Here is a 22075-nt window from a genome sequence, read left to right as displayed (position 1 = left end):
AGAGTACAATACAATTAAGGTATCTGCTCCCTTATATACAATGCAAATCCACAAAGAAAGGAAAATAGAAAACGAAACTTCCTAGTCATTGGAGTGGTCCTAAAATCAGATGCCAGTCATTAAAAATTTAAATGAAGATTGTATCTTCCTTGCATCTGACACTATACTTTCTTGTGCTATACCGCTTTGCTTGAATTGTAGGGTTATGCCTTGGATACGATTTTGAACTAATCTTAGGAATCTTTCTCTCTTTACAAGAGGAAGTAGAGATTAAAAACAAAATTTGTTATGTTTGTATTCACTATTGTTGCATATATATATATATATATATATATATATATATATATATATATATATATATATATATTGGCAATGTTTTTTATCACTGAAAAGATTTTTATAATTTTTGCATTAACAATTTTTTTTTTATAGAAAGTTTCAACCTATGACGTCCGCTCCTGATGATAACTCTTTATCATCAGACCAATACACCAATTAGTTTTTTGTGTAGGCGGGGATTGTACCTCAGATCTCTTATTCAACCATCAGAGACTTTACTAGTTGAGCTAACTGAAACCCACTTGCATTAACAATCTTGTTATGTTATGTATGTTTAGACATATGTTCAATATAATATTTGAATGAATCCGATATTTATTTGGAAGGAAATTTTATGACGGTGGAGACTTATTTGAGGTTGAAAAACAAAATTTGTAATGTTTGTACTCATTCTTATTTCATATATGTTTGAAAATATGTTTAAGAAAATCTTTAAGAGAGAAAAGTCCCTATTTAAAGTTTGTATTCATACTTCTCAAGCAAGTTGAATTACTTATGTTTTATAAAATGGTTTATATATCCGTTTGTTGGAAATTCACTTTGTCTTTCAAAATCTCAAGCCCTTAGCTTCATAGTCATCATTATACTTTTCTAAAAACGTTTTCATTTTCTAAAAGGCATAAAATACCTCAAATTTTTATTTTAAAAAAGAAACCTATATTTCCCAACTAAAATTGTCAATGATGTGAAGCAAATAGTTATTCTTATCAAGCAATAATGATTTGATCGGTCCATAATTCTTTTATTATAAATAAGCTATAGTTTATATTTTTGTTGTCACATTTGCTTCATTAAAAAAGTTATTTTTTTACCTATACTAAAAACTAATTGGTGTCTTAATATGAGGATAAAGAATAATAATCATAAAGTAGACATCATAGATTGAAATTCTATAATATAATAATAATAAAGCTCTTAAGTTATTGTCAATTTTTCAATGAAATGAAACAAGGGTGCATTAAATACCATTGTAGCAGAATTACATATTGTTATCAGAGTCGTTAAATTGGTCAGTTTGTTAGCTTTTAGTTACAGCTTTACTCTAACAATCAGTGGATTCAATTAAAAACAGTTTTTTCCCCTCATAAAAAAATTAAAACAATTTTTATTCTTCTTATAGATATAAATGTCACCGTTAATTGTATAAATTAGATTCATTGAAGTAATACAATATCTCTTGAGTTGGATTAATTCACTCAATTGCTTATCTCAATTGAGTTTCCTCGTCAATTTGTTTCTTCTTCAATTTCATCAATATTTGAGAATCTTTGATCTTATAACACATAGAAAATGGGAATTGAATCTAAAAGGTTGATGTACAAATGGAGATTATTTTGTTTATGCTTGTTGGCACTGAAATTTTCTTTACATATTTTTAAAATCTTGGCAGTATTTTGAAATTTTGAAAAATTTCTAGACAATTCGTATTCAAGTAAGTATCAAGATGGTTGCAGATAATAAAGATTTAAGAAAATGTTAAAGTTATTACAAAATTTATGTAAATAAAATCAACAAACTAGTTTAACAATGAATATATGATTTGTTTATTTGAACAATATTATAAATAAATGTCTAAATTACTTTTTGTTTATTGGTAACACATTAATTTTATAATACAAAACATATATAATAAAATTTATAATACCACTAACACCACTCAAAAATATATGACATCACTGGTTTTTATGGTAAAATAAATATAGATAGGGTTGAGAATGTGGAAAGCCTATTGGTGGGTCTACATTTGTCTAATTAAATACCAGAGTATGCAAGCCTTGTCTACTTAATAATAATAATAATAATAATAATAATAATAATAATAATAATAATAATAATTTTTATGAAGTTATTGTCAATTGTTCAATGAAACAAGTGTGTATTAAATAACATTGTTGCAGAGTTACATATTGTTATCAGAGTTGTTAAATTAGCTAAATTGGTCGGTCTATTAGTTGTTAGTTATTGCTCTACTGTAACAATTAGAGGATTCATTTAAAAATGGTTTTTAAATTTTTATTCTCCTTATATATAAATATCACCCTTGTATAGATTAGATTCACACAATCTCTCAGGAGTTGGATTTCACGCAATTGCTTTCCTTTCATCCTTGCTTATCTCAATTGACTTTCCGCGTCAATTTTTTCTTCTTCAATTTCATCAATATTTTAGAATCTTTCATCTTATAACACAAAAAATGAAAACTATATCTAAAATGGGGATGTACAATGGAGTGTTTTTTTTTTTTAATTTTTAATTTTTTTTATGCTTGTTGCCACTGAAATTTTCTTTACTTTTAAAATCTTGGAGGTATTTTGAACTTTTAGAAAAATTCTAAACTCATGTTGTCAATTTGTATTCAAGTAAGTACCAAAATAGTTGCTGATGATAAAGATTTAAGAAAATTTTAAAGCTATTACAAAATTTATGCAATAAAATCCACAAACTGGTTTGACAATAAATATGTGATTTGTTCTTTTGAAAAATATTATAAATAAAGATCTAAATTACTTTTGTAATATAAAACATATTTAATAAAATTTATAACATCATTGAAACCACTCAAAAATATATCAAAACGTTGCAGGTTGTTATGGTAAAATAAAAACAGAGAGGGTTGAGAACATGGGAAGCTTATTGGCGGGTCTAGAATTGTCTAGATCAAGTAGGAATGCATAAGTCTTATAATGTATAATTATTTTTAAAAAAAATATTAAAATAAACTTATCAATAATTCATTGATTTATAACCATAAGCATTGTGATTGTATATCATTTTCTAATATTTCTACCCAAGTTTATTTTATTTTATTTTGAAAAATGTATAAAAATAATATCTAATGAAATATTAAATACACTTTAACAAGTGTATTTAGGGTACTTATTAGCAAGAACAATAAATCTAATGAGATAGAATTTTACAATTTTCAAAGTGATATATTGTGCTTAGTGCATAAGTGATATTGGTAGTAAATTTATATAGAAGTAAAGCTACTCTGATCACATGTTAACTTTTTAACAAGTTTTGAAAATGATATCTATTTAGTAGCATTTGTGGCATTTCCTAATACGGAGATGTTGGCAAATTTGAGGTTGAAAAACCTAGGACAATTCCCTCCATATTGAATAATTAATAATAGCCTTAAGCTTGAAAGAACCTTGCATAAAGCGACCTCCAACTCCTAGTACTTCTATTATGGATGGAGTAACAGAAATACAGAATACTTTTGCCATTATGAAATATTTAATCAAAACAGATTATATATATATATATATATATATATATATATATATATATATAAAAGATAAAATTTCTTCTCTAGTCTAATCTAAGTATATATGTGTGTGAAGCTTCCTCTTAGAGACTCAAACCCCGCCCCTTGCCCCCTCTCACATCCCACAAATATTTATATTTGTGGAGTAACCACCGCACCGAGGGTGCGCAGTGGTCAAACAGTTGTCTTTTGTATGGAGCTCGAGTGGACTTTCTCCAAGTAGCTTATCACTACTTCTACACCTTCTTTGACTAAGAATGAACAATGAAGGGATCATTTTCAACACAAAGCAAAAAGTAAATATATAAAATAAAATGGGCATTGCCATATTCATTCTTTAGAGAGAGAGAGAGAGAGAGAGAGAGAGAGATTACCATACAAATCAAGAAAGAACGTAGTGCTGGTGCATGGGAAATTAAGTAGCGAAATGGAACAAATGTAGTAGTAGTAGAATGGCAGGGCAATTCTCCTTTGGCAGGAATTGGCACTCATGCATGCAAATGCACACAACATTACTGCCTTAGGAGAATTGCCTGTTATTCTTCTCTACCCTCTTAACACATCCATTGCCACCATTCAGTTCTGCGTTTTGCCAAAACTTCCACGGCCAGCCTTTTATTCTGTGTGATCCGCACATTAGATATGGATATTCCGTGGAAATAGATTGGCATATGCTCTGGATCATTCCCTCTCGATCCTCCTCATCAATTCTACTATAACCTTCATGGACCCCCTTTCCATTGAAAGGACTTTTTTTTCACCAATCTTTTTCATTGCGTAACTTTTTGGCATAGTTAAGAGCAAATGATCAAACGGACATTGGGTTTTTCAGGACAGGTTTTGGCATGAAGCTAAATCAATATTTTCTACCATCTAATTTCGATATAATTTAACCATTATTTCTAACACATCCTTTTTTTTTTAAAGGAAATATTCATTTACAAAGAAAAATGCATTCCTATGAAAAAATATATGCCGGCTATGTTGTTATATACAAATTAAATGAAATACAAATTAAGGCAAGTGCGTGTGGTAATACCGTAATAGTGGATAGATAGAATGCGGACACTAGAACAAAATTGACCAGGGGAATATGTGTGTGTATATATATATATATTTCATTTTATTTATTTGTTATTTTTTTTTTCCTTGTCAGTGAGATATGCATGTTGATGAGTTTGCATATTTACACAAAAATTATGAGAGCATTGTAGGATTATATCTCCTTAAAGAGAATTTTATGTGGCCCACATTTGAAGATGAAACTCATGTCTTATGTTTATTATTTCATGTCTTAAGTTTCCTATTTGTATAAGTTACATGTTAGATGTAACATCCTTTAGTTACTCTCAAATGGTGTAATAAACACCATGAAGTTACAACTTTTAAGCTTCTTGATGGAAGGAGAGTTATGGAAATCTTTATCTAAAAGGGTCCCTAGTCTAGTATATATATATAGCCTGTGTTTCCATCAAAAGGATATATGTATGTTAAAGGTCATAGACTAGAAGACCCTTTTATATACACTATCATATAGTGAGTCTTCTTTTTCTTCAAAGAGTTAAACAACTATGGCTGGAAATATGTTTATTTTATTCAATCCGAAACCCTAAATTTATCTTACATTTGGTATCAAAGCCTCCTTCATGCTATGTTGTTTAGTAATTTTTCATTCATAGGTTTTTCTATGATTTGGCTAAATTTCCGATGCACATATGAACTTAAAGACAGTATTTGCATTGCATATTCTTTTGTGTTGGGACATTTCAGCTAAATTAACTATGCAATCAAAATCTGACCTTAACCAATGTAAGCAAACCCAGTTTGAAGAGGCATGGAATAATATTAAGTTTTATGCCATGTAACTCATGTATGGGTCATAACATATAGTGTTGAAACTTATCACTGAAATAGCATATACCGTCATTTGGGGTGGATGGCTTTAATATGGGATAGTTTTCAGATATAGACGACTATCCATGGAAAATTATTCCTTTTGCATTTGGCATTGGCCGAATGTTTCTGTGGAGATTATGATTGGTTTTTCAAATTTAAGCTTCTCATGAAAGTGAACATCTGTCATGATAACTTTGCATATAATTTAGTATGCTTCTTTGTTATTTAGAAGAACTTATCTTGTCTGACTTACATATAGTATGTAGTGATTTTATAAATTTTGTGACTATATATGGAAATTTGATCATTACATAGTTAAAATTTATGATATTTTTAGTGTATTTACAGTTTCTTACACTTATCTTTAAATATCATATTATGGTTTATTTTAATTGACATGATCAATATTAGGATTGGTTGATCTTTATGATGCTATTTGAAGTGGTGAATATCAAAATGACTAAGGAGTGGCCATAACATCTTAAGCCATGATGATAATCACATCAAAAAAATTTGACAAGACTTCATTAGGTACAAAGGCATCTAAGTGGCAATTAATTTATGAAGATAATGACTTGGCCCCATAGGGAGGTTATTATTTTTATGATTTAATTGGAATAAACTGGTGAATATAGCATTAAGATGAGATTTTTCCTAGGCCCATAGGTATGGAAAATTTGATTCTTAGTGTTTATATTTACTAGTTTATGAATAAAGTTTTATAGTAAAATCATGCATGATGCACCTCTGCCCATAAGAAGGTCGAATTTACTACTAAATTTACATTGGTTAATTTAGAATTAAGTTTAAATTTCATAGCATTAAAGTTTATTTTGTTTGGGTTTGTGGATCTTTGTTTTAGTACTCATGTGGATGAACCACCCATCTCATTGAATAAATATGTCAAATGAGAAACTGAGTATGAGAGTGAGAGTGATAGTAAGAACTTGGGAATTTATTCCTATAATGCTAAAGGTTTTGTGAAAGCTATTAATATTAATTTACAAGATCCATTAAGGATTAACTCTCGATAAAAGTTATACTTTGCAAAAGTTAGGCATATAGGCATCCCACTAATAGTATATAAAGGTTCACCAACTTTGTTATGCCATTTGGTTTTACTAGTCACATTGTTATTTGGTGTATATAACATAAGATCAATGGGAGTAAATGTATTGTTTTTACGCCTAAATATGAATGACATACTACTTGGAAGTAGTGATTTGATGAAGCTATAAGACAGGCATTATGGATAGGTCTTAAGGTTGTCGATTTTATGATGAGACCTTTAAAGATTTCAAAGATAACTCGGCTATAATTTTCTTCTCTAAGGACAATGAATGTGAAAGCTGAAATAAACATATCGACATAAAGTAACTCAATCTAAGAGAGAATTTTAAGAAATTGAAAGTGTCCATTGTGTTAAAATTATTGAGCTAATATATATTAATTTCATAACTAAGGGTTTGCCGGCAAAACAATATAAAAGTCTTTTGGACATATGGAACTTGTTAGCTCATTTGGTGTTTAATTTCTCTATAATTATTCTATGTTTTGGACACATATTTGGTTATTTTTGGAGAATAAAATATATGAATTTTATTTTGTGCACATAAAGTTTATGTATTAAGTTAGATATATCTATCGAGATGTATAAGGATGATATATTCGTGAGGATGTTTAAAAAAGGACCCGAATGGCTAATAGGTAGTCCATTTGTAAAGAATTAATGGCCCATAAAGTACTCATGTAAGGTTTACATTACATTGTAATGCATGGAATGAAATACCCATTATAATTGAGGGGATTACCGCCATGATTCATGTATTGGATTCCTTATTTGAGTGGGAGCATTTCACATCTAGTGACATGGATAATATCGTGGCTATAGCAAAGTGATAAGCACTTATTGAGTTATTTAAATTTCATGTGGGCCAAGTGGGAGAATGTAGGATTATATCTCCTTAAGAGAATTTTATGTGGCTCACATTTGAAGATGAAACTCATGTCTTAAGTTTCTTATTTCATGTCTTAAGTTTCCTATGTGAAAGTTACATGTTAGATGTAACATCCTTTAGCAACTCTCAAATGGTGTAACCCATTTGGTTAATAAATACCATGAAGTTACAACTTTTAAGCTCCTTGATGGAAGGAGAGTTATGGAAATCTTCATCTAAAAGGGTCCCTAGTATAGCCTCTATATATATATAGCCTATGTTTCCATCAAAAGGATATGTGTAAGTTAAAGGTCATAGACTAGGAGACCCTTTTATATACACTATCATCATATAGTGAGTATTCTTTTCTTCAAAAATTTAAACAACTATGGCTGGAGGTATGCTTATTTTATTCGATCCGCAACTCTAAATTTATCTTACAAACATGCCATTGGATCTTCCCTTTTCCAAATTGTTTCTGTCCAATCTTTTGTCCCCTCAGGTGGTCCTGCGTTAATCGTCAGCCAAAGTTGAACCACTTGTTTGATGTTTGTGTGAAAATTTTGGAAAAGATTCAATTACTTTTTTCTGCTTGATGTGAGATTGCCACTTTTAAGTAACGGCAGCATATGTTGAACAACTTTTTAAGAATTATATCATATACACGGAGTGAAATGACATGGCGTAGTTTCAAAGCATTTTTCACTCAATTTCTCTATATTGCACATTGTTTAGAACAACTAGAGATTACTCCCTCCAATTTGGGAGAAATTATAATATCCTCGTTGTGGACCACGTCATTTTTCCACCATTCTATTAAAAGACTCTTATCGATTTAAAATTGCTATGTCTGAAGTTAGTTTCTTACTGACTCAGTAAGTTTAAACAAGTGATAATCTTTTAGTAAAATAGTAGACAAATAACGTGGTCCTCCATAAAGATGGTATAATTCCTCCCAATTTTTATCTCTTTTTTACTAGAAAAGGATAAGATATTATAGGCCAAATGTATTGACCTCTTGCAATGAATTAACCAATTAATTAGTCAAGTAAATTAATTAGGTTCAATTACATGCAATGAGCGTGGCAGCACAAACAAATCACCAATTAACTAAATATACATCGGAAATTAAATGATAAGGTGATTTGTTTACGAATGGGAAAAACCTACACGACAAAAACCCCACCAAGTGATTTTAAGGTCACCACGTGATTTTAAGGTCACCACGTGATTTTAAGGTCACCACTTCTGAGAATCCACTATTATCAAAATAAGCGGTTATAAGTAAAGGAATCCCAGTACTTTATACCAACTTGCAGTTGAACCCTTACCCCAATATCCAATTGAACTTATTCTTTAGTGACAATCTCTCATTTTCAATGCACGGCTCCCAGTACGTGACTAACCAAAAGATGCGCGAATCCCAGTATGCTACTTGACCACCAACTTGAGAAGAATGTTAGCTGCAAAGTTCTTCTATTCTTTAACACATGAAGATCACGAAGTTGCTTGGTCACAAAACCCTATGGTGTACAAACATAGCAGCTTCTTCAAGAACTAGGGCAAACTAGGTTTCAGGTCACACTTGAGGAATTATGCTCTTGTGCAATTGTGCTCTTGGCTGTGCAACCTGATACGGCCCTTAAAATAATCTTTATATATGCTTAGGGTTGTGAGAAAATAAATTCCAAACATACCTTCATGGATTGGATGAAAATCTGAATTTCATAAATCTCAACAGATACCCTAGTTATCGAGCAGTTGTCAAGCCTTAGGCTAAAACAGCTCTTTTAAATCTCGATAGATACTAGCTATCGAGATTTAATGAAAAACACTTCTTCACTTGTTTCTTGGACAAACTTGTATGGCTTTAACACTTAAACTTGAAACCTTGTTTCTCGAAGCATTAAACACATCCTAGATCTACCCAATTACAAGTAAAGTGTGTTTTATCAAAGGCTTAGCCAATACATAAAATGTTAACATATGTTCCTAACATCCAATCATATATGTCCTAACAATCTCCTCCTTTGGCAATCTATGACAAAACCACAACAAACAAATGAACATATGAGAGGAGTCATAAATCACTCAACTCATACTCACTTGTTATGTATAATAAAATCTATCCTAACACAAACTCTTGAAAAATTTTGCAAGAAGAGAGTTTATGGCAAGGAAGACTTTGACAACTTATATTTTTGAAACACTTAAAGAAAACTCATCAAGACATCTTTGTGTGAAACAAAAATAAAAGATTGCATATAAAATAAATAAGAAACATGTGTATAAAGGGAGAAAAGAAACAACACATGGAGAGATAGGTGAAATAACATACATCAACGTATATATAAAGCAAATATAAGTATAATGTATGTTAAATGGCCACAAGACCTAAGGTACAATAAGAATGTATCTAAAATAGAATGAAAAGAAAAAAGATACATCAAAATCCTCACTACATCCCTCAAAAATATGAACACCCCCCTAACAGAAACCTCCTATACTAACCCTCCCCCTATGAGTATGACTATTCTTATCCTAAACTACTCCCCCTTTTTGTCATAAGTGACAAAGGGTAAGTGTGTCAAGTAGACATCTCGTCATCATTGGAAAAGCTAGCATCACCATCCCCAGCATCATCATCGCCCTCATCCTCAGAAGCTTCTAGAATAGGAGGAGGAGAAGCAACGAAGCCACCCACGACAGCCTGTCGTAGTGCAATACGACCAACACGGGTGTTCACCTGACACAACTCATCACTAAGAGTGCCGAGGCGAGCATCCATGCGCACAAGCTGTGTCATGATGTCCTCGAGTGTCACACTGCCCGTAGAAGAAGAGGGAGCGGATGTGGATGAAGTTGTAGAAGCTAAAGGAACCGTTGATCCGGACCGCCTCGATCATAGCTGCGCCTTGCTCCGTTTAACGGTAGCGACGTCTATGGCACAAATGACATGGAAGTGGTCAGAAACGGGAAAGGGAACAGAAAAATGGCGTAAAATCCTTGTGATAGCAGAAAGGAAGATGAACTTATCACGGGTCGCCATATCCTTATACACATCTATGATGGAAAGAATGAAATAAGAGGGAAAATCAATAGTAAGATGCTCTATAAGGGATAACATAAAACGAGCACGTGGCTCTGTAATAGAGTTATAGTGAGAAAGAGGATGCAAAACAAAAGTCATAACCATGTTAATGAACCTAGGACCTTTAGCAAAGGTCGAACAAGAAGTGAACTGAAGATCACCACAATTTGAAGGTCGCTCACAAAAAGTGGAAATAAGCTCGTCTTTTGAAACTGTCTTAAGACAATCACAACCGAGGTAGACAGGATGCGCTACCCTAGGGATATGGAGCACTTCAGATACAATATCCGGAGTGACCACGATGCACGTACCTCGAACATGAGTGACAAAGAGAGGTACTGAATAATCAAATCCATGCATGTTAGAGTAGAACTCCTAGATCAGCACGGATGGACAAGTGATCGAGACGTCACATAGTGACTCCCAACCCCTACTATGAATGATAGTGGGTAGGCCAGTATCAGAGAAGTCTAACAAAATGACTTGGCGTTCTGAATGAATACCTCGTCTAGAAAAGTTCTTCAAAAAGTCCTTGTGGGCTTTATCATCACGGAACCGAATATGAGAAGGGGTAGGATCAAAAGAGGTAGATGCCCTGAACTGAAGAGGATTCCAGGACGGAGTGGATTTACGCTTAGGTGCCATGACGCAACTAACGTAAACAAGAGAGAGAGAGGGAGAGAGAGACAATCAGAAAGCACCAACAAGATACAATATAACAAATATAGAAACTTGAAGGTACGTATGCATGAAAATGCATGAGCATGTGATTTGCAATAGGAAATACATCATGGGCTCAGCCCAATCCAAACCTACCAGTACACAATTAGTTCCATAATGTAAACATACATCTAAAATGCATGAAACATCATTATAATGACCATATGATGCAATGCATGATGTTTTAGGACCAAAAATACAAAACCCATCCCAAAAGTTTCACAATAACTTCATCAATTTTGAAAAAACCCAAAAGTTTCACAATAACTTCAGCAATGCATGAAATTTTACATACATTTATATTATATTAATATTTGTTTTATGTAATCTACACATATATGTTTAAGTCTAGAATAAAAATCCTATTTTAAAAATGTAGTATCATTTTTTGAAATGAGCAAAATTTTATGTATGTATACATTTTTTTGTTATAAGAAATATGGATGATAAAGAAAAATTAAATAATCTAAGAGGGCCCCCTATCTCATTAACTTGCAGGTGTCTCAATATGAACATAATTTTTCCATGAAACTTTTCGACTTTGCTCTACCACAAAAGACACTATTATATGTAATCCAACCATTATATAGTTGAGATTGTGGTCATGATGTCCTTCTTGACACGCATTTTTTATTGTTGTATTCATTTTTGTCAAAATGTTTGACTTTTCAAATATTGAGAGACAATACCTAACTCAATATTAGTTTGAAAATCAAATTTATTTTTATAATATGGCTTACAAACAGACTGTGAAGTAGTTCAGGGATTATTTTAATCTCAAAATTACTATACTGTTTGATTATAAGAGTTCCTTAATTGTGGAACCTCACTCAACACTAGTATATGAAACCTCAATTAACAATAATAATTAATCCTTGACACATAATTGCTCATTACTCATTATGATACAATAAACTAGCAAGAGTTCCTCAATTTTGGGGAGTGAAACTCTCTAAAACAAGAAGTGGAAAGAAAAGTGTGACAAATCTTAAAGCAAAACTGACCAAAGCCCTAAAAAATGTTATTATCCAAAAGATGGCTATAGATGTTATGGCCAAAGAATCCAAGAAGACAAACATATCACATTATGAACTTCGAAAGTATTATTTAGTTATCACACACACACACACACACACACATACAAACAAATGTATGTAAATAGGTATGTATGTATGTACCTATGTATTTATCTATAAGGTTGATGTTTATGTTTATGTTTATGTTGTTTACACATATATACAATATTTATGTCAATGTTAATCATACCCATTGCATGTGAAATATTGTTCATGTTAAAAAATTCATGAATTAACTTATGTTCATTTCTCGATGTTTAGTTTTTTTTTTTTAATTTCTTGTAGGAAAAAACACATTTGGTTAGGGTCATTTACCAAAAATTGAAAAAAAAAATTATAACATTTAAAGTATAAGATCCGGAAAAAAAAATGGAAAAGAAAGGAGTTCGCCCTCGAAAAGTGAGAGTTCACCTCCCAAAAGAGAAATAAAACAACTAGCCTAAGAATCCCAAGAAAGTTGATCAAATAGCCTTCTTAGAAAAAGAAACAATGAAAGTTAAAGTTTTTAATGAAAACAATTGGTCCGTTTTTAACTAAAGAGTGGGGGAAGAGTATTTCTAAAAGAGTTCAAATATGATAAGGACATGGTGTAAAACCCTTGTTTTACCCCTCCAATACTAGCATGCCATGTCAATTTTTCACAATAAAGTACAAATAAGTGAATAAGATATACCACACACAATAATTGCTCACCATACCCAATTTCAAAAACTTCAAAGTTCTTTCCGCCACGTTATTGGTTGCCAGATACAATGCCCGTTTGTTTGCACTTTTAGAAGGCAAAAAGCGCTTTTTGAAACCCAAAAAATTATATGCGCGTTTGGTTAGATTTTAAATGTAGCTTTAGCTAAAAGCTGCGTTTTGAAATTGTGAAGGAAGAGGACTTTAGCAGAAAGCAACACTCCGGAGCCTTTTGATAAAGCTAATGCGCGTTTTATCGATATTACCGTTGGAGGCAGTGTTAAATTACCAAATTTCCCACTGTGCTGCTACAAAGGTCCTCTCTGTGCTTCTCTGCTACAGAACAAATACAACAGCTACAATCACAACAATATTTCTCTCAAACATTTCTAAACTCAAGCATATAATCAGATTATCAGAATGTAAACTTAAAAACACAATTTTAAAATTAATCAAATCATAACCATAAAAAAATAAAAATACAAAACACAAAAGCCATCTAATCGACTGACCCATCTGGACTGCGTTGGGGACGTAGATGAGCGACGGCACGAAGATGAGAGCTCCCTAGAATGTTCTTGAATGAGGGAGAAAATGAAATTTTTCTTATTGTAGAGAGAGCTAGTGGATGTTCTAGAATCAAGTTTAAAAAAAAAAGGGAGAGAGACGAGAGCTGGAGAAAAAAAGAGAGAATGAGTGCTCCCAGGAAGGTTCTTGAATAAGGGAGAAAAGGAAAATAAAAGAAGCAGGGGATAGAGATAGTGGACATGTGTGGAGGAGAAAAACAAGAAGAAAAGAAAAAGAAAAAGAAATGAAGTGTGTGGAGGAGAAAAACAAGAAGAAAATAAAAAGAAAATGAAATGAAATGTCCGGATGAAAGTGAAATGAAGAAGGGAAAAAGATATAGAAAATAAAAAATGCTACCATAATATTTTTACAATATTTTCACAATAAATTTTAAATAACAGATTGTTTTTAGTTAATATTGGTAAGTAAAAAAATAATTTCAGTGATGGGTTCAAATTAGAACTAGTAACAACTTTCCACATAAATTTTGTTGTGAAAATATTGCGAAAAATGTTGTAAACGTAACACTTCTCATAATAAATTTTACACAGTAAGTTGTTATTGGTTCTCATTTGGACTTACTAGTGAAATTATTATTATTTTTATCTACCATTAACAACTTGTCATATAGACTTTATTGTGAAATTTTTGTAAAAATGTTGTATTCATAACTTGCATTAATAGAGATAATTAAAACAAAAAAATCTCTTTTATATATATCTTGTCCTTTTTGGTAATTTATAACTCAAACCTCTACTTTTATAAGTGCTAGAGCCAAACATTCAGTTTTAAAAAAAATACTTTTTAACAGTTTTTACCAAATACCTAACTTTTTCAAAAAGCCTAATTTCATACCGCACTTTTTAAAAAATTTATTTTTTCAAAAAGTCAAATTTTAAAAAGCTGAATCAAACTCGCCCACAAACTGGTTTGAGATTAAGCATAGAGTTGTTATGTTGATGCCGACGACAGAGAGGGCAACGAAGCTGACGCTAGGATCATCACAGAGAAATACAATGTCTTTCCCTAGTCTAATAGATGAATCTCCATCACGGATGAACTGAGGTGTTTTTGGCTTTTTTGCTCTTTAACGCGACAAGCCTCCATGTCCTTCTCTATATTTTAGAATAAGCCTTTTTGTTTTCTAGCAGTAGGCATAATCAAGCAATACCATCTTTGCGGATCCAAGCAAGCACTATGTTGTATTTGTTACTTTTGCAAATCCAAGCTAGCACTATGTTGGATTCATTGCTTTGATTATAGATAAGTGGACATACAACTAGTTTTTCTAATTATAATTGGTAACTCTCCAACCAGTTTGTAGCTGGCAACCACGGAAGCAACGGAGAGAAGCTCTCTCTGTTTTTTTTTCTTCAATGTTTCTGGGTATTAGGGAGAAAGTATTGTATGTGATAGCATGTATACACTAATTTGAAAATTGCTGATGTGTCATTATGGTATTGCAGGGTGTAAACAATAGGTTTTACATCAGGTTCTTACAGAATTTAAACTCATTCTAAAATCATGTTTCTTCATTTGTATTTGTTTTTTTCTTTTCTTTTGACTAGTGAGTTATGGTTGTTGATTCCAATCATTGAGTTTTTAATAAAAACAACTTTTCTCTTGCACCTTATAATTTTGAAACATTTGTAGCTTTGAAGATTAAACTGGATTTTTTGAAATTTTATTTTATTTGCTTATGGATTATAAATAAGTATTATTTATGGGGGCATATAAAGTAAAAAAAAATTGTAGAAATATATTTTATATTTTCACTAAGGCTTTTATTATTATTGTTAAATTTTTAATTGTTGTGATGCCTTAAATTGGTTGGATATTAAATTAAGTTAGTTGAGTGTGTTGTGTGAGTGTATGCTTACGCTCCATTTGTTTTGATGCAAGATAGTTTCAAGAAATTATTTTCCTATTTTACCGTGTTTGTTTTGCAGTAAAATATTTTACACTTAAAAAATTTTGGTAAAACATTTTAAATTTGCTCTCCCTCTCATCCGAATACTTATTACTCCCTCACTCCCTTTCACGCTCTCTCTCCCTCCCAACTTCCTCTCCATAACTAGCCTTCGTGTATGGTTAGTGAGTTGTCTATCGCTTTATGCTGGAATTTAAAAAAAAAAAATTTTGATTTATAATTTGTAAGTAAATATTACCTTAGTGGTGTTGGTTACATAGCAAGTAAAATACGGTAAAAGTATAATACAGTAAGTATACAGACAACTAGATAGGTATATTTTGTCACCTTTAAAAAATAATGTTTCAAAAATTCGGCATAATTATATGGAAACAAATAAATAAAAAAAACGGTATGTGTATCGTATGGGTATGTTACGTTTATTTTTTAAAAACATTGTAACAAAAATACTGAAAAACATTTACCATATATATATATATTTATAGGTAAATACAAACAATCTTTATATCATAACATTTTAACTCTTGCTAAGTGTGACTTAATCCATTGATGATCCCAACAATAAGAAGGTAGCAACTTTCATTAAGAAGAAGATAAAAACAATACATCTTGAGCCAAAACAGACTCAAACGTATAAAATTTAAATTTTTCTAAGAATGATGTTAGAGATATTACAAATTTAACTATATAGATCTTATAAATTAATGTGTCACTAATTATAAAAATTAAAAAGTAATTCAAATACTCATTATTATGCACTCCAATCATGTTTATTGGCACATTGGTTATTAAGGTTTTGTATTAAGAGTAATGCCACATCCACAACATTTTCATAACAAACTTTGATGGCAAATTATTACTGGTGATGGTGAGTAAAAAAGTGATATTAGTAATGGATAGAGATTATAATTGATACCAACTTAACACCTAGACTTTTTTTATTATTATTATTTATTAAAGAAACTAAACGTGATTATTTGGGCTTTGGAACCATGAGGCATAGACTTGGCATTTGTGCTTTATTGTTAGTTTTGTTTTGTATTTTTGGGTTTTTATGTTTGAAATATATTAAACATGACATGACCCATTCTCTTAGTGTTTGACATGTATATGTTTTATTGAATTTTTCAAAATATTTTATATCTCTTGTCTTATGCTAACTATTAGCAAGTTTCAATAAAAGTTGCTTCTTAATGTTTTATAAAAACCCGTATCTAACGTTCACATTAAGGTTGCTACAACTACTAAAAATCTAATTTGGCACCCAACACACTAAAAAAACCCACAACATCAAAGCTCTCAAACTTAAAAAATTTTGACACTCAGCCACAGTGAACTGCCATCTCTAACAGTACACTGTAGCTAAGTGTTATAAACCAAATAATATAATTTAATCCCTCTCATGCGTGCCCCTTCTCTCTTTCTTTTCTGTTGCTTCTATTATTACCCACTCCTCCAAGCTTGAGAATCCCAACATTACCCAACCTCGCCTAGCCTTTCTTCCCTTCTGCCATGCCTAACCGACCTTACCCAGCCTTTCTTCACAATGCATAAACTCACAAAACCAAAAAAAATGAATAACTGATTCTCTCTCTTCCTAATCTCTCCTCTTCTCCTCATCTCCATAACGACATCATTGCAGGAAAACTCCGACAACAACACTTTTATATGACAAGTCATCAACGACTTGCAATTTGAAGGGATTGTGATGGTTGGGTGTTGCAGTTGTGGGTGGTGGTGGCTGTGGTTGTGCGGTGATTTCTATGGCTATGATGGTGTTTGTTATGGGTGCTTGTGGTTGTTGTTTACTGTGTTGGATTTATTATTTTATTATGTTATTTATATTATTTTAATAAATTGTATGCTAAAATAAAACTATTGATGTAGAGTGTTTTGTAAAGTAAGATAGTAAAGTAGATAAAGTAGCTAAAAACTATATTTTCCTAGCAACCTTGCTGTGAATGCTCTAATTCGCCGACTTTTATATTGTCCATAACTATTGTGTGCAGTACATCTAGCCTCAAAATAATGCGTCAAGTTCCGTATTTTTGCACACGATACGTAAGCCACAAGTAAATTTAATTATTATGCACGTACACGTATTGTACAGGTACAATACATGTACTTACTAAGGTTGGTTATGAAAATAGACTTGGAATCTTGTCTCCTTATCAAAGTGCTTGATACTATTTGAAAGAGTTTAGTGATCATCCACCTAAAAATGCAAAAGAATTATTCAACCTTCGTCATTCTTTCTTGTGAACTACCATTGAGCGAGGGTTTCGAGTTATAAAAAAAATAAAAAATTTGTATCTGGAATGCAGTGCCCTTTTGGTCATTTAATACACGTGTGGATGTAGTTTTAACCCTAAGTTCAAATTTTGAACATAAGGTGGAAATTGTTGCTAATTGTTTTCCTTATTTACTAAACATTTTTTTGGTTTAGTGAACTTGCATTATGTAAGTTTAAGAATACTTTTAACATTATTGTATTTAAAGAAATGTTAAAGAACTAAATAAAAAGAGAGATATTGCGTCCACAACATTTTCACAACATTTTTACAATAAATTACAGTTGGTTAGTTGTTATTGGTTCTCATTTGAACCTACCGCTGAAATTACTTTTCTATCTCACCAATAACAACTAGTAACAACTTGCCACATAGAATTTGTTATAAAAATATTGTGGACATATCATTTTTTAAATAAAAATATTTTACATAATAATTTCGTGCCGGGGTTAGAAGGTTAATATCCTCAAAGAGCGCATGCATTGGAAAAGTCAATATCCACAACACTCCACACGGCAATATAATGTCATAATTCAAGCATAGAACCCATATGTAAATACTGCATCGAGTTTCTGCATGCATAAAATCAAATTTTGGGTCCACTTGCTAGCATGTAAATAGTCGTGTTAAGATAAAGATATATTCCATCTTGAAGCATCAATCCAAGCTTGTTCTCCTCTTTTTTCCGTTTCTAATTCCTCCAGTTAAGGTCACTACCTTCTCAAGAATACAAATTGAAACCAAAATTTCAATTTGATTCTCTATCTATGAACCGACCTTTTATATGCCTTACCTTGGGTTTTTGTTGGGTATACTGTATACATGTAAGAGTGGAAATACCATAAAGTAAAGAATTTTGAAGAATATTTTATGTTACATGGTCGTATTCAAAGTACAAACTTATTTTTTGGGGTTAAATACATGAACAGACTCAGGATTTTAAGCTAGGAGGGGTCAAAGTATAATAAAAAAAAACTCTAAATAGGCATTCATATAGTATTAACAAACTATCAATCGAGACAAATAAATAAGAGTATTTTTTTTAAGATGCAATCATCTATCAACAAAGACAAAAAATAAAAATAAAAACCCACAGAATAATATTGTTTCTTAATACTGGACTGACTAAGATTTTTAATATTTTTTTTTCAAGTTTTGTTTTTGTTAAGTTTTTGGACCGGGTAATTATTAGATGGACTGGACTAGCTGGACTAATTAGAGAAAAAGAAGGCCAAAAAATTTGAAAGAAAAGGGCCCAACTACAAAAATGAAAATTATAACTAGTAAAAAAAAATAAAAAAATCTTAGGACCAGGAGGGCCGGGCCCCTTGGGCCTGCCTTGGGTCTGTCCCTAGTTGAATTATATCTCTATAGTCTATATGTTAGTCAAATTTCCGTATGAAAGATATTTGATGTGAAACTTTTCACGAGGAAGCAGTTATGATATAAGAAATAAAGTGACAAATAACCTTCATGTATACAGAGAGGATTGATCCACAGGATATGCTATTGGAATAGTGAACTTACACTCACAATAGAAGAGAGAGAGAGAGAGAGAGAGAGAGAGAGAAATATATGAATTTCTTTGAATATTGTTTTTTCTTCTTCTTGGTTTGTAAACCAGTATGGGTGCAGTAATATACCATGCATGTACCCTTCGAGTTCTCACATTCATCACATAACTTGAAGAAACTCTTCATATTGACTTCCTGCATATTTTATACTTCATCCTATAGTAAAATTGTTAAAGGTATTACAAATTGTTAAATAGTAAAATTGTAAACCAGTATTGGTACTCTATTTTATTTTGAGATGTTTTGAAATAAATGTAAAAATATTTTAAAAATTCAATAAATTTACTATTGATATATTTCAAATATAACGTGATTTAAATAGTGAATTAGGCTTGGTTTGGATTGCGCTGAATGAGTCCAGCGTTTTCCAAATTTTTTTTTTTTTCCTACGCATGGGTTTCAACCAGGGGACAAGATTATCGTTCATCTACTGTGCGGTACTGTTTACGCACTGTTTTGCACTGTTTATTTATAGTTCACATATTGTGTGGCTACTGTTCACGCACTTTTCAGCCACTTTTTCATTAAAAATGAGTTCCACAGTACTATTTACACATTTAAAAATTATTTTGCTACAGTATTTTCAGTTTTCAATTTTTAGTTTTCAGCTGTATCCAAACGGACTCTTAATCTCTATCCCTAAAGTTTAAACTAATTAATGAAAGAAATTTTGAAAACTTGTATATTTTTCTTTTTCCTGGTTTGAAATGTAAACTTGTATATTTTACTTATAAGGTTGGATTTCAAAATGAGTAGTTTTAGGAATCTTAATTTCTTTGCAACAACTATGATGTGACAAATTGTGATAGATTCCCTATCACTTATATATTGACCCACAAAATTATGCAATAAATGACCTTACTTATAAGGTTAGATTTCTAAATTGGACTAACGAAGTGGGACAAATGGAATATATATAAAATAATCAGTCTTATTAATGACCGTAAATTGAAGAAAATCTTGATTTTTTTTTTGGGTTTGAGAAAATAGAAAATCTTATACTTGATAGTTAAAATGCTTAGGTAGCATTTAATAACGGTAATGGTAGTACCTAATAGGTAATCTAGCTCAATGCATTATATAATACGTACAATGCAATCTAAAAGATTGGGTTTGGTATTATGTTAAATTTTTGTTTTTGAAAAATAAATAAATAAATATACTAAATGTAATTACGGTTGGCTATGAGTTATTGTGGAAATCATTTTTTCCAATAACAATGTGATGGTTCCATTTTTTTTTAATTCATATTTAATTTTAGATTCAAAGTCTTATTTCAAATACATATAGTTTCACATACATGATATACAGGGAGGTATAAAAGCAGTACACATGTAGAAGGCAATTTCTAATAACAAGTTACATTAACTTAATTTTAGTTAGATAATTTTGTTCGTAAAACAATTCTAACATGAGAGGTGCTACATCCACAACATTTTTACAACATTTTTACAACAAATCATAAGTGGTTAGTTGTTATTGGTTCAAATTTGAACCTAACACTAAGATTACTTTTTTGCCCCAACAATAACAACCAGTAACATCCTGCCACTTAGGATTTGTTGTAAAAATGTTGTAAAAATGTTGTGGACATATCATTTCTCTTCTAACATAAAAGAAATATACCATGTAACAATTTCCCCAAATTCTCCCTAAAAAAAGGACCAGTTTTAACCAATTCTCTACCACTGTTTCACAATTGAAACATAACCCAATAACCAGGACGGAGTCAGGACTTGGAGTTAAGGGGGGCGACTCTGCTGCTAGTTGTTTGCGGAGGCTTCGACCTTTGACTCTGCTGCTAGCTGTGTGCGGCGGCTCCGACCTTTGAGTCTATTGCTTTACCACCATCATCACCTCCAGCTACCTCTCCATCCTAAGATGGTCCTCTTGAACTTGGAGCAAGTTAGATTAGAGAACTCAGTCATGTCATGGATCGCCAACGGGTCAAACCTTTGGTGTCTGTGCACTCTCTTCAGATTCTTCTGGAAAACCTTGAACTTGAACTCATACTCCTCTTGATTCGTGTATGACTTTCCATACTTCTTCTTGAATAGCAAAAAGTGGTGCTCTGCCCCGAGTAGAGGATCGTCATTTAGAGTCTAGCAAACTCTGGTGTGACAATAACCAATATGTGAGGGGGAAATCCAACACAAACAATTCTAGTTACAATTATTTTGCCAATAATCAAATTCGGAGCTGATCTATTCTTAGGAATTCTAGGCCTCTAGGACCATTAAGAGAGAGAGAGAGAGAGAGAGAGAGATTATGTTGCGGCTGTTAAGGATGGTTGAGATTGAACAAATATTAGGTTTCTTCTCCGGACTTGTGAGTTCTTTCTTGTACACTCATTATCAGAAACGGTTGAACAATGAAACTTCATTTATAATCATAAGCCTCAACATAATTTTTGTATCCATACTATACTTTAGAACGTAACGTGCTCCTAGCCATGTTAAAAAATAATTGATTTCTTATTTCTTTCAACTACACCATTTTATTATGTGAACCTTAAAATTATTAAAGCAAGTTGAATCCATTTTGTTTTATAAAATTCTTTAGATCCATTTGGTAGAAATTTTCACCTTCTCCATCAAAATCTCAAGGCCTTAGCTTCATTGTCATCATTATACTTTTCTATAAATGTTTTAATTATCTTACAGGCTTAAAATACCTCAAAATTTTTATTTTAAAAAAGAAAT

The sequence above is a fragment of the Castanea sativa genome, chromosome 5, assembly GCF_040712315.1.
Source record: "Castanea sativa cultivar Marrone di Chiusa Pesio chromosome 5, ASM4071231v1".
In the NCBI taxonomy this organism is placed as follows: domain Eukaryota; kingdom Viridiplantae; phylum Streptophyta; class Magnoliopsida; order Fagales; family Fagaceae; genus Castanea; species Castanea sativa.
The sequence above is the reverse complement of the archived record's forward strand: the minus strand, read 5'-3'. Positions refer to the sequence as shown.